We start from the raw sequence: 13935 nt of genomic DNA, 5'->3' as shown, positions 1-13935 counted from the left end.
GGCAGGGCCCAAGAGAGGCATGGGAAGCCGGTACAAATTACCGGGCCCGGCAGTCCGGAAGGGGGCCTGGCTTCGTCAGCCCTGTTTAGCTGGTCCACCCTGTCACCGGGGCCTGAACCTGCTCTCGGCGGCCCTGCCAGCTGGTCAGCCAAGAGCGAGGCTGACGTGCAAAAAGGAGAGTTTGGTCCACAGCTCAGGTCCGATAGACCCAGGCAGACACAAGCTTGCATAAAAGGCCAGCTGAAAGAGCAGACACAGCAATGGTTCCATGGGGTGAACAGTTAGCACTGAATGCGGTATATAGGCAGATGGAGCCCCACTCTTTAAAAAATACTGTTATTAGTTTCTCCATCCATGATGAGTTTGGGGGCAGGGGGTAAACAAGCAATGTCGAGATGACCCAAAACTCTGCCCCTAAACTTCTCCAACAGGATATCAAGTGACAACCGCAGAAAAACAACAAGTAAGAATCATTGCATCATTAGAAGAGACTCGCTTTGCCTGAACATACCCGCAAGTGCCTGGTGCTATTTTTAGCAGTTTTGGAAAGCTAGTTTACTAAATTAATTCTTTTTCTGGGTGTTACACACACCAGAAGGGTGATAAAATGAGCATACTGCATAGCCTGGGAAAGGAGAGGTGTTAAGCAGTAATCTAATACCTGAATCTGCTTTATGTGGTCATTCACGTGGGCAGCCCTCTTCAGAAGAAAAGAAAAGAAAAAAGCAGTCTCCACCATTCTATAGTCAAAGGGCCATGAAACTTCACTGTACCAGCAGCCAAAGACTGTCCTTGATGCAGATGAATCCCTCCGTTTTGCTGGAATGTTGTACACGTATGGAGTATTCTTGGCAAGAAGCGAAGTCTCACACACACACATCTAGGCTGATCCAGACAAACACACACCAGATGGAACAGTTTCTAGTAGTTCTAATTTCAACACACAAAGTAATTTAATTCAAACATAACATTTCAGGGCATTTCTGAGCACTATTGATCACGTTCTCCTTGTGAGCATTCTACAGAAGTGTCAAACATATTGGCAGTATTTCATGTTGAGTAAACAAAAGTCTTGTCTGTTAGAAATCCATTTCCCTATTCCATCCTTAGCTGCCTTGATGCCCCAAAAGTCAAAATTTCATAGCATTATTTTTTTGAGGTACGACATTTTAAACCCATCATCGTTATGCATTTAATTCCCATCATCTAGGACACCTGAGAAGAAAAGTGTTTAAATCCTACTCATTTACAGCTGTAATCTGTGATTCAAAGATTAAACAGAGAGGTTTTAGTTACTGACATTTTATTTTTTTAATATGCTTAAACCAACCTTGTCATACAAGCTTCCAGTGTGTTCTGTACCACAATTAATATTCCCAAAGAGAAAAACTTAAAATAAGTCAGTGGAACTGGAGTTAATGGCTTCAAGAAACACTTTTGATCTCCAAAGCTTTTACCTTATGATAACATTTTAATATCCTAAAAGTGGCTTGAATTTCTGCAAGAATGTGTTCACTGTATATTGAATTGGAACATTTCTTCCCTAATAAAAAAATGCCAGTACTTTGAAATGCCAAATATATTAGAGCTACATTACTGGCTGAAAGAGAAAGCTTCTGCTAAAGCTAATATTTAAACAGACTTTGTTATACTTCTCCAGCCAGTGTACATGCTTCCCTACCACAAATCAGACATAGTGCAGATAAATACACACCCAGCCTTCAGTCCTCACACATTATTCCATTTCTGGGAGGCCTCATCAGAGCAGACTCTGCCAAACATGCCCAGGGCTGGATTAAGGCATCTCTTCCGGTTCCACAATACAACTTTCCACCATTCAAAAGTCAATGGTATTCAAGAGTGTCCGACTAGAAACACTCGCTTTCTCTTTTGATTTAACTGACCCATAGTTTTGGGGAATGCACATTACTGGAGCAATCAGATAGCTGACATACTTACTAGACCACAGAGCAACTTTAACATGTGACTGCTACTCCTGTCTTTACTGAAGCATCTCATGAGGTCTTAAGCAGGAGTTTGGCCAGTGTTTGTCCAGTGGCACAGAGACTTAGGGAGTAGGAAGCTAGCTATTGCCACCTGTTGGTGAACAGGGAGAAGAGCAGCCCAGAGCTGCATCAGAGCTCCAGGTGGACAGGTAACTTCAAGGTGGGTGATGGCGTAGAGGGGGCAGCCATGCGGAGGCAGGTAGCAATGCTGACGGGGCTTTTGCTGAAGCCACGGAGTGTAACAGCATAGCTGAAGAACTCCTGTAAGTCCCCCCCCATCCAGCTATTAATAAAAGACTAAGTGATGGAGCCCCCTGGAGCAAGCCAGACGGCACTTCTCCAGTGGCTAGAAATAGACTTGCCTGAACTCTGGACTCCACCAATCCTGGACAACACACAGTGAGTGAAGGCACAGCACAGGAAGTAGCTATTGAAGGAGACTTATACTCAGTCCTCCTCTCACAGTGTAAGACTATTGCCAAGACCCCCGTGGGGTGGGAGTTACACATATACACAGTTCCTTTATTATTGCTGGCTTCCATGTGTTTATTTTGTGCCCTCTTCATCCCCTGATAAAGTTTTCCTTGTTTTAAACTTGTTGCCAAGTGGGGAAGTGTTGCCTATCAAGAATGCCCATGGGAGGTAAGTTAGTTTTCCAGCTTTTTGAGTGGGGCCTCAAGCCAGTGCTATTTCTTAAGTTTTCGGAAGGAGCCCTTGGATAATTAAACTCAGCCCTTTTTGCTGAGACAACTCCTGGCAGGAGTGTTAAACCTGTATTAGAAATAATGCTTTCCTTCAATGACAAGGACGGAATTTTATTATCCTTGAATATGTTTTTGTGCCCTTTCAGACGTGCTTATTCTCACGAGCCTTGGCTCTAATTTCATATCTTGTAGCTGGCAGGGCAAAGCCGAGCCTTGACTCAAACCGAAAAGCGATCCATAAATGGTTGTGAACGCAATAGTCTGTGTTCCCAAAAGATCAGATCAAGGTTGGCTGGGAAGGGGCGGGGGGGAAATGCAGAATAGGAAACTGCTGAAGCAGTTTTCAAGGTATGCATTCAGCTGTTTGAATTATGTTCCTGCCATTAAAATACACAGTAGATAATTGTTTTAAATAGCCCCTGTCAAGATTGCTAGGCGTACCATACCTTGACATTAGGTCTCTAGTAAAGTGGTTACTTCCAGGAATTTCCCCATTTAAAAGGCCTTTTATTCTGCTTCAAACTGAACATTGTGGCAGCTCAAAACATGAATAAGAGGTGGGGAAAGTAAGTGTTTGATTTATTGAAGAATTCCAGCAAACAAATGGATGCACTCTTGTCACTGCAGACAAGCAACATGCACAGAGAAAGAAAAATTACTCAAAGCAACAGGGAGCAGGAGATGGAGCAAAGGCTGAGAAGAGAGAGAGAGCGATGCAACGTTAAGTTATGTAATGTCAATATATGTTCTGTTTGGCTGATATAAGAGTTTGCTATAGGATTACAAGGGGTTAATGGCACATATACAGGAAAGAGGACACGAGCTTCAGCTAGCCACCATTTACCCACACAAGGGACAATACTAGACCTGTTTTCTTTGACGTCCTCTCTCTGACCCGCTATCGAGCTCTACAGACCAGTCTGGCAGGGGTTGGAGAGCTTCACAGGTTCCTTTGCATCTACAACTTAAGACAAAGGGGCTTTGGGTGTATATGCAACACTCAAGGGAGGGGGAAGTGGTGGTCAGGAGCTGTTCAGAAGGAACAGGTGACCCAGAGACAGGCCTTGTGGAGGGGGTCATAGGCAGTTGGGCCTTATCCCTGGAAGTTGAGGTGAGAGACATGCATGTGGAGTGTTTTAAAGTCCTTCTCTCTCATGCTTTGCTGTATTTGTAGCATTAAGATTAAACAATACTTGGTTCTAAGAAAGCTGTGTGTCACAGCTTCAATCTCTGGTCACAGCTCCCAAAGGAAAGACTTGCAGGTGCTGAGCCCAGCTGGACCTGCTGAGACACCACGGCTGGGACCCGCATTCCCTCTAAAATTTGTTCTGAGTGGGCTACCAGCTCCACCCAGCACCACATATTTGTCCTGGGGCAAGCTTACACTTTTCAAAGCAGTACAGTGACATGTTAGTAATCCATATACACATGGATCACGCCTACCAGTGGGTTGAGTGCCTGTTATTTTTCAAGAGTTGAAGTGTTAAAAGCCACACAATAGTCAGAAACCCAGAAAGTCAGGAGTCTCCACCTTCCCCCCCACTCCCAGGAGATTCAACCTTTGAGGGATCCTCCTACTGTCCCCTCCCAGGAGCCCCTGCCTCTCCTCACCCCACTCCTTATCCCTCCCTGAAGGCTTGAATTGTCCTTGGGAGAAAGGATTTTAGGGTCTGTCCCACAGTCAGTCCCTCTGCCACCCCGGGTCCCCCAGAGGGAGTTGCCAGCGCAGCCTGGAGAGAATCACACAAAGTAGACACCCCTCCCTCAGCAGTAGCATGGGCTCCCCTCCCCCTCATTCCTCCCCTGTGCCATGGTTCCCTGCCAAGGGCTCATTTCCTTGCCAGGGGATGTGGTGAAGGCCAAGACTATAACAGGGTTAAAAAAGGAACGAGATAAGTTCATGGCTATTCGCCAGGATGGGCAGGAATGGTGTCCCTAGCCTCTGTTTGCCAGAAGCTGGGAATGAATGACAGGGGATGGATCACTTGATGATTCCCTGTTCTGTTCATTCCCTCTGGGGCACCTGGCATTGGCCACTGTCGGTAGAGAGGATACTGGGCTAGATGGACCTTTGGTCTGACCCAGTATGGCCGTTCTTATGTTCAGTACTGCCAGCCATTGAACAGCCTCCCTAAGTTGTGCCCCTGACCCCTGCTTCCCCAACCTCACTCCTTAGCCTTCCCTACTGGCTTGAGACTGTCTATGGCACCAGGTTCCAGCAGGAGGGCCCAGTGAGACCCAGTTGCTGACCACACTCCCTCCAGAGCTGGTACCTTCACCCCTCCTTCCCTGTTGGCTCGAGGCTTCCTGCCAGGCCCCAGCACCAGAGCTGCTGTGACCTCTGGCTGCTTAAGGGGCAGGGTGCCAGCCACACTTCCAGCCAAGCGAGATGCACAGTAGGTACCCAACCGCTGCATGACTGCACATGCGCGCAGCTTAGGGGGAACCTTGGCTGGGACTCAGTGAGCTGTAGTCGAAGCCCCAATCTCAGAGTGGGAGAATTGTGGGATTCCACCCTTTGACAGGTGAAGACAAGAGGGCTACACCCTGAGGAGCTGCACTCAGAGAGACTAGAGAGGGGGTCAAAGGTACAGCTAGTCCTGTAACTGTGACAAGCTGCTCCTCTACGCAAGGATAAAGCAAAGCTTTGCTTCCCTGCACGCTAAAACGCCTTCTCCTGGATCTGCGTCCCATCCCTGCAAAGCCCACGGGAATTACTGCAGCTCTGTGTTTCGAGCAAAACTGTGCACAGCGCCTGCAGAGCTGCATGAGTGGGGAGCAGCAGCAAGGAGCCTTCCTGCCTTGCATGCAACCGGAGGCCAGGTGCAAACATGGGCCTTGCATGCCAGTGAGCACAAGGACCTCAAGTCTAGCAGCCAGCGCTAACCTCCTAGAGCAGGTGAGGCTTTGGCCAAAGGCTTTCTGAAAATCTAATTACACTATATCCACTGGATCCCCCTTGTCCACATGCTTGTTGACCCCTCCAAGAATTCGAGTAGATTGGTGAGGCATGATTTCCCTTTACAAAAGCCATGTTGACTCTTCCCCAACAAATCGTTTTCATCTCTGTGACTGATAATTCTGTTCTTTACTATAGTTTCAACCAATTTGGCTGGTACTGAAGTCAGGCTTACCGGCCTGTAATTGACAGGATCGCCTCTGGAGCCTTTTTTAAAAATGTGTGTCACATTAGCTATCCTCCAGTCATCTGGTAGAGAAGCTGATTTAACGATAGATTAGTAGTTCTGACATTTCACATTTGAGTTCCTTCAGAACTTTTGGGTGACTGGTCCTGGTGACTTAGTACTATTTAATTTATCAATTTGTTCCAAAACCTCCTCTAATGACACCTCAATCTGGGACAGTTCCTCAGATTTGTTTCCTAAAAAAAATGGCTCAGGCAGAGCCGTCCCTTGGGTAGGGCTAATCAGGGTGCCCGCTCTGGGCCCTGTGCTTTGGGGGGGCCCCCACGGGCTGGTGCGATTGGCTGGAGCAGTCGGTCCCAGAAGAGACGAATCCATCACTTCCGCCCCAGGCCCTGCACACCCCTAGGGACAGCCCTGGGTTCAGGTTTGGGAATCTCCCTCACATCCTCAGCCGTGAAGACCTATGCAAAGAATTCATGTAGTTTCTCTGCAGTTACCTTATCGTCCCCAAGTGCTCCTTTAGCTGCTCAATCATCCAGTGGCCCCACTGGTTGTTTTAGCAGGCTTCCTGCTTCTGATGTACTTAAAAAAAAAAAACTTTTTGCAGTTACAAGGCTCACTCATGGGGAGAGTGCACTGCCACCCTTGAAGAGGTTCCATGGGCCCTGATCCTGCAAAACCCTTAAGCATCTGCTTGCCTGTAAGCACACGCTTAAGCACTTTCCTGATTCTGAGCCAGAGTGCTTGGCTCATCACAGGATCAAGCCCACTGGGCTTGCCTCTGCCATCATATGGCTCTAGGATCTTCTGCTGTGGTGGTGCAACTCTACCCTGCCTCCCCTCATTGGCTCTGTATACCACCGCGGAGCTATAATGAATAGAATGATGATACTAGCACATACAGTACTTACACCCACAGAAACCTTCCCTGTGAAACAACGGTTGGCGGTCACCTGTCTCAGCCTGTGACTACATAGCTGCTTGCTCATAAATTTAAGTTCCAGCAGATGTGTAGTAATCTATACTGTACGAGTGCCTCTGATCAGCTGAACATACTTCGTGCTACTGATTTGAGTGAGAGTGTGTTAGACTCCGAAATTTAAAAAGCTCCCACTCCTCATTCTGAGGAGTAGTTCCCCTGAAGACAGGAGAGTTACACTGGAATGAGAGGAAAAACCAGATGCCGAAAGAGTTCCACATATTTTAAAGCTTCCTCCCCATCGCCCCTTCTGTTCACATTTCCACCCCACCCCCAACTTCTGTATTTCTCCATGGTCACGCTACAAGCGTGAGGCTGAATGCTGAGAAGACAACTTGGTGCATACCCAGATGGTCATTGTCAGGTATAATAATTGCCAGTGGTTCATAGGAAGTTTATTAGTTAATTCCCATAGGACCCTGGAGTGCAGAATATCCAGAATTGCTGATCTATATGTATTAATTTCTCTCTCTCCAAGGGCTCCCTTGCCTGCTTTTCATCAACACCTCTATTGACGCAGTTTTCATTACTTCTTAGTTGCTCACATGCCACCTCTTTATTTTTCACATTAAAGAAAAACAATTTAATAGCACAGCCATTGTAGAAGCCTTGTTGATTTTACCTCCCTTCTTGTTAACGGAGCTAATTTTTTCTTCATTTCTGTCCTTCAGTCCTGATATATGCCAAAGGGCTTTTACAAGTATATTTGCCCAGATTTAATTGCTACAAGGGGAGTCATGCCTTCAAAATAGTGTACAAAATGTATCCTTAAGATTACACTGAGTCTTCAACTTCCTCTTTTCACATCTTCATACCTTTATGAAAATTCCTGTGTGGCTTGCATTTTCCTTGCTTGGTCTCAGTGCATATATAAGTCTGAGTAGAATCTATTCTTATGAGTTGTGCAAGGCTAACAGCAATTAACTTTTTCTGCTGTATGAAAGATCAAGCCAAGCTCTCCTCCATTTTCTTCTGGAGGGTTTCCACTAACTAAAAGGTGAATTTTCATTGTTCCCTCCGTTTCTAAGGACTGGGAATGAACTTTACAGCTTGAAACTTCTCAGGTGGTTAGGCCTTTCTGAGGATGAAGCAACTGCAGGACTCGGCCTTTATTCCGTGAAAGTGCCTTGGAGATCTCTGAGCTACTAATTACACCCCTGGGGCCCACTTCCCCACTTCCACTGGAGTAAACCAGCAGTAACTGGTGCAGTAGTGGAATCAAGTCAACTGTATCTGTAATAAGTGAAGAAAACCTGCCTCTACAAAGCACCTCTATGAAATCAATGCCCAGCAGCGGAGAGGGTTGGTTGAGTAGTAAGATACCAGCTGTTGAATATTCAGTAGGCACAGCTCCTCAGCTAGCATACAACAAAGTCAATGGAACTATGCCAGTTCCCACAAGCTGGCCCGTAGTCTTCTGTGGATTCCACAATGGCATATGTACATGCACCAAGCTCCCATCACAGCAAACATATCCAGTTAGTCAAAACCCTACAGTCCTTCTGCTGGCAACACTCTCATGGACTTCATTTCCACGGAAATGAGAGATTGAAGAGGCCTATTAGGGTACGTCCATACTACCCGCCCGGGTCGGCGGGTAACAATCGACTTCTCGGAGTTCGATATATCACGTCTCATCTAGACGCGATATATCGAACTCCGAACGTGCTCCCGTCGACTCCGGAACTCCACCACCACGAACGGCAGTGGCGGAGTCGACGGGGGAGCCGCGGACTTCGATCCCGCGCCGTGAGGACGGGTAAGTACTTCGAACTAAGCTATTCGCGTAGCTGAACTTGCGTACCTTAGTTCGAAACCCCCCCCAGTGTAGACCAGGCCTTAGATTATCTAGTCCACCTCCCTGCTAGCATGGAATACTTCACTTTGGTGCAGTGGCCAGCTGAGGTTCAGAGGCCTGAAAGCAACAGGGTTCCACTACTGCTTTTAGGAGACTGCACCACAAACTATTATCCTGCATCTCATCAGCAGAATTTTTTTTCTTGCTATACGCTCCTTAGCGACTGCAGAACTGCCCCCTCAGGGCATGTCTACAGCTGAGCTGGGAGGCGTGATTCCTAGCTCATGTAGATGCGCCCGTGCTAGCTTGAGCAGCATAGCCAGGGTAGCCTGGGTGGCAGCTCGTGCTACCTGAGTACGTACCCACCCGGGCTCCCACGTATGTACTTGAGTGGTTAGCTCAAGCCCTCACCCATGCTATGCCGACCACACACTGCTATGTTTATGAGCGCAGGTATTTCTGGGAATCTCACCTCCTAGTTCTTATGTTGCCGGGGGGTGGGGTGGGTAAGGGGTGTTAGATTCCGTTAATCGGGACCATGCAAACAGGGATAAACAAGCAGATGGCCTCCTTCAGGTATGTGCATGATGCCTTTAGGGGATACCATTTAAAGTCACAGAGACAGTCAACATGGGAAAGAGTCACATATAATCATTAAAATAAAGTAGATACTGTGTACAACAATTAAAAACCTTCTGCCAAGAGCAAAAAAAAGGGCGGGAGAGGAGGTTATTTTTGGCAAATTAATATAATCCAGTCTATTTTTGGCCATCTGTAAATAACATTTACCTGAAGCAGCTGGACAAGGATATATGCAATACACATAAGGAAGTCATATAACTATCTGTGTGACGAGTGAATAACTTTCTTGAAATGAAGTTCAAGAATGGAAGGGGGGAGGGAATAATAGGCTCTATGCTTTTTTAAAAACCTATCCCAAAGGCAACTGATCCACAGTCTCCAAAAACTCAGTGAAGTCTCAAGAATCCATTTTTTCCCTTGTGGCTTGGTTTCTTGAAGGAAACATATTTTTATCTGGACAAACGTGGTCCCTTCCCTGAGCAGTTTAATAAGGGTGTGCAAATATTTGAGCTGCTGGAAAAGGGCAAGACAATCATTTCACATAATCCTATAAAGGTAAAAAATTTCTTATTTTGGAACACCTCAAATATTTATACTAACTGGCAGATCAGCTACTTCCTCCTTTTGGATAGATTTTATTTTAAAGAGATGGCATTTCCAAGCATGCTGCAAGATGTAAAAGTCACATAACCCCCATTGGTCCCATGATACTCTTGCCCCCAAACTACAGGGATTGTGGAAGTTGCATGGAAGGATGGTTTCAGGGAGGAGTGGGGACAGTAAGCAACCAGACACCCTCTCCCTAAAGGGTCTGAACAGGGGAGTTACTCAGGTCCTAAGGCTGCAAGTTGCATGGCCTCCTCAGGGAAGGGATGAGAGGGAGATTAAAAACAACAGTAGACTGGACCAAGAATAGAGCATTGTAGTAGACAAGTGCAGAAGAGTGTACTCACTGCTGGTGCATTACCCCATAGCAACTCTACATCTTTGGCACTGAGTGCCAACAGCCACACCAGCTCTGCAGTGGTCTGCTTCTTCTCGTGACTCAGTCCTCCAACCAGGTCATGTTCAATCCCACCCTTTCTGGGGTAACAAAAAGTCCCACAAAACAGCAGTGCAATGCCCTTATGTTGGCTCTCCGGCTCCAGTGGTCCTTCCACCCCTTGTCTTGGGGCCTCCAATAGTCCATGTCCCTTTTATCAGATGGGATCACACCACCTTCCTTGGTGGCCAGTCGGGAAACCTCTGCCCTCCCTCTCCTCTGAGTTCCAGCCCAGGGACCTGTAGAACACAGCCAAGGTCCATCTACTTGCTGCCACCCTGGACCACTTCCTGCCTTGGTCAGTTTTTAGGCCTCTTCCTCCACCTCTTCCAAGGTTCACTCCTCCACAGACCCTTCACACCCTCCCAGGCTCTGCAGAGTCCTTTCCCACTCTCCTTTAGAGCACTGCCTCCCCAGGCTCTCTCGCCCTCTCTGGAGGCCCAGTTCCTACTAAGCCATTGACCCACTGGGCTTCTTCCCTGGAGCCCCTTCCTCTACTCTGGATCCTCATCTCCAGTCTACCCCCAAGGTCATCTGCTTGTGGGTTTGCCTTCTCTCAGGCCCCACTTCTAAAGCCTCCTTCACTCCATCAGGACCAGTCCCAGGGAGTAAACCCCCTCCTGATGCTCCTCTCTCTAGCTTAGCTCTCTCAGCCTTTTTTGCCAACTCTCACAGCTGATCATAACTCAAAGCCACCTGATCCCCAGCGGATTAGGAGCAGCTAGGATGGTAGCTGATTGTCAGAGGCAAATCTGAGCCCGACTCCCCTTAAAAGGCCAGCCAGCCTTTGACAGCAAGAGGCAGGAAACTCACTTACAGTGCATGAGCCTTCCACTCCTTGAGCAGCTCCCCAGCGCTCAGCAAGGTGGTGTCTAATTGGCCTTGTGCAGAAAACTGATGATGCAACCAGATATTATTTATATTACATTAGCACCTAGATAAGTGTTAAATAAGTCACCTAGCACGTGCCTGTGTATAATTTAGAAAGGATAGCAGCCTGTTAATGGCCAGATTCTGATCCCAATAACTGAGGTAAAGGCCCAATCCAAAGCCCACTGATATCGATGGGCTTTGGATCCAGAGTTACTTCATTGACTGGAGTCACTACAGATTTCCACTGGTGTAAACCTGAGAACAGAAGCTTGCCACAGGATTTTTAAGAGTCAAAACAGAATGCAAAGGCCCCAGGCTTTGGTGGTTCAATTAATTTTGTATTGCTGTATATGATCTGGGTTCTCTTGTATTTTATTATACTAACACTTACACAGTCACTTAAATCCTGATTGCAAATGTTGTACTGTTACACAGCTGCATGGGGGTAATCTACACACTGATGAACATAAGATTTGTTATATCCAATCAGACCAATTATCCTTCTAGTCCAGTGTCCTCTTTCTAATACCAGTTGCTTCAAAGGAAAGTTTAAAATCCCCATTATGTAATAGTGTGCCTAAGTCTTCCTAACCCCAGCCAACAGGTCTTATGTTCTAAGGCATGAGGGTTTATAATGCCTTATCAACGTTAACCCTAGCTAGTGCCTCTGTTTTCCAGCATATGGGGAGGGAAGAGACTGTTGAGTGCTGGGGTAGGTTTCAGTTTTGTTTTCCTTCCTGGTTCAGGGAAGTTGCTGGGTTTACTTTGATTTGTATTTTTAATGTATGACAAAGGTGCTTAGAGCAGGGATAGACTGATAGGTTTACATAGTACATTAAAATCTAAAATAAATATATAGCGTCGTTGTGGATAATAGTCTTATTATTCCTGCAAACCACTAATCTCTTTTTGTATCCCGCTATATCAAATCATATGGAAGTGAATTCCACAGGTTCATTATGCATTGGGTTAAAAAAAAATCTCATTTTTCAGTTTCAAACTTGTTGCCTTTTAATTTCATTTACTACTCCCTTCTTATATTGCGAGAGGATAAATACCAGTGCCTGACTGCCCTTCTCTGTGCCATTCATTATTATCTATGCCTCTGTCATATCTCCTTTTATTAGTCTTCTCTCCAAACGAAGTAGTCTTAAGCTTGTTTAATCTCATAAGAAAGTCCTCCCATGCCTCTAATTATTTTGGTTGCCCTTTGCTGGCTTTTTTTTTTTTTATTATTTCTGCCATAACCTTTTTGAAATTACATCTATTTCTCCAGCTGTTACGGAACAGCAACGAGAGGGACCAGCAACAGGAAAACAGCAAATAGGAAGACCCATGTGTTAAACATTTATATTGCAATAGTATCTAGAAGCCTGTAGGAAGGCAGGGACTCATTGTGCATACCATACATGACAGTCCCTACCCAAGGAGGCTGCATTCTCAAAGCCAGAGGGGGAAAAAAAAGTTTGTAGGCTTACATTTATAACTCAAACCACTGGACAAATTTTCCTCTAACTTCCCAGAAAATTCAGCCTGTACTCTGAGAAGATGTGACGTACATTTGAGACTGACTAACGAGAGTTTATTTAACATGTATAACAAAGGGATTTAGACCCTGCTGTCAGGGCAAATCTCAGTGCAAAACTTTACTGCAAACAATTCTGCAACATCTAAATCTGCATATGGTAGAAAGAACAGTGCTTGATTGTCAGATCCAAGGAGGAGTTTGCTATGCTGGCAGTTAGAAAAGAAACTTTTGACTGGTGCCTTCAGCTGATTTGCTGTGGAAGTCACTGAGAGAACGTAGACCCCTGTGCTATCATTTATCAGTCTTTTTAAGAGACTAAAATATTCCAGTGACAGAAATCACTGATGCAGACATTAGGGAAACACACCAAATACTGATCATCCTATATACGGAAAACTTCAGTAACCAACTTGAGGCTGTAGCCAATGGATGAACTTTTCAAAAGTAATTAAGAGAATTAGGGGTCTAAGTCCCATTTTCAGAAGTGAAGGTCTTAGCCTCTTCATTCACTTAGGCACTTTTAAAAATTTTACCCAGGACCTTTATCGTGCTTTTTGTTTCTATAATGTTCAAAATGCCCATAGGGCTTCTTTGGAGGGGGAGTTCAACTGTGCACCTTGGAAGGAAAGGAAAAAAAAAAAAGCTTTAGCAGTGAGTGAACTAATCCAGTCCCAGAAAGTGGAGCTCATGGTGCATACCTGGGAGGCTGGATCCCCAAGGGAAGCACAAATACAAGATTACTAGGTTCCCAATGGAGCACTTGAAGGAGGAGTTAAAAGCTTACCTTCAAGCTGCTGGGACATTTACTCTTTGGCTGGCACAGAAGCTGGCAAAGCTGCTGAAATGAAAGGTCACTAATAGAGCATGATTGCGGTGACCTTACCTCATACTCCAAGGGGTGTTAAAAGATAAATTAACAAAATATAAAGCGATGAGTAAACCTGATGCAGGACTGGTGGCTGGATCAGTGAGACAGGCTAGGTAAAAGTCTGCATTCAGCACAGGATATGCACAGCCCTGGATTTTATTTTCCAATCAAGGGATAATAATAATAATAATGATAATTAATAAATTAACTAGGACTTCCTGCGTGGCCTTTTCAAGAGCACTTTCTATTGACCTAACTGTGCTTGCATTAAAGTCTATGGAAGTTTTACCATTGATTTCAACGGGAGCAGAGTTGGTCCAATGCAAAGCGCCTTTGAAAACCTCACCCCTTGTGTTCAGAGTGCGTGGAGTAGTTAGTCTAGGTGGAGACGAGAGCAGAGGGGTACGGT

This window comes from Mauremys reevesii, linkage group 9 (assembly GCF_016161935.1).
Source record: "Mauremys reevesii isolate NIE-2019 linkage group 9, ASM1616193v1, whole genome shotgun sequence".
In the NCBI taxonomy this organism is placed as follows: Eukaryota; Metazoa; Chordata; order Testudines; family Geoemydidae; genus Mauremys; species Mauremys reevesii.
This window is presented reverse-complemented; position numbering follows the sequence as displayed.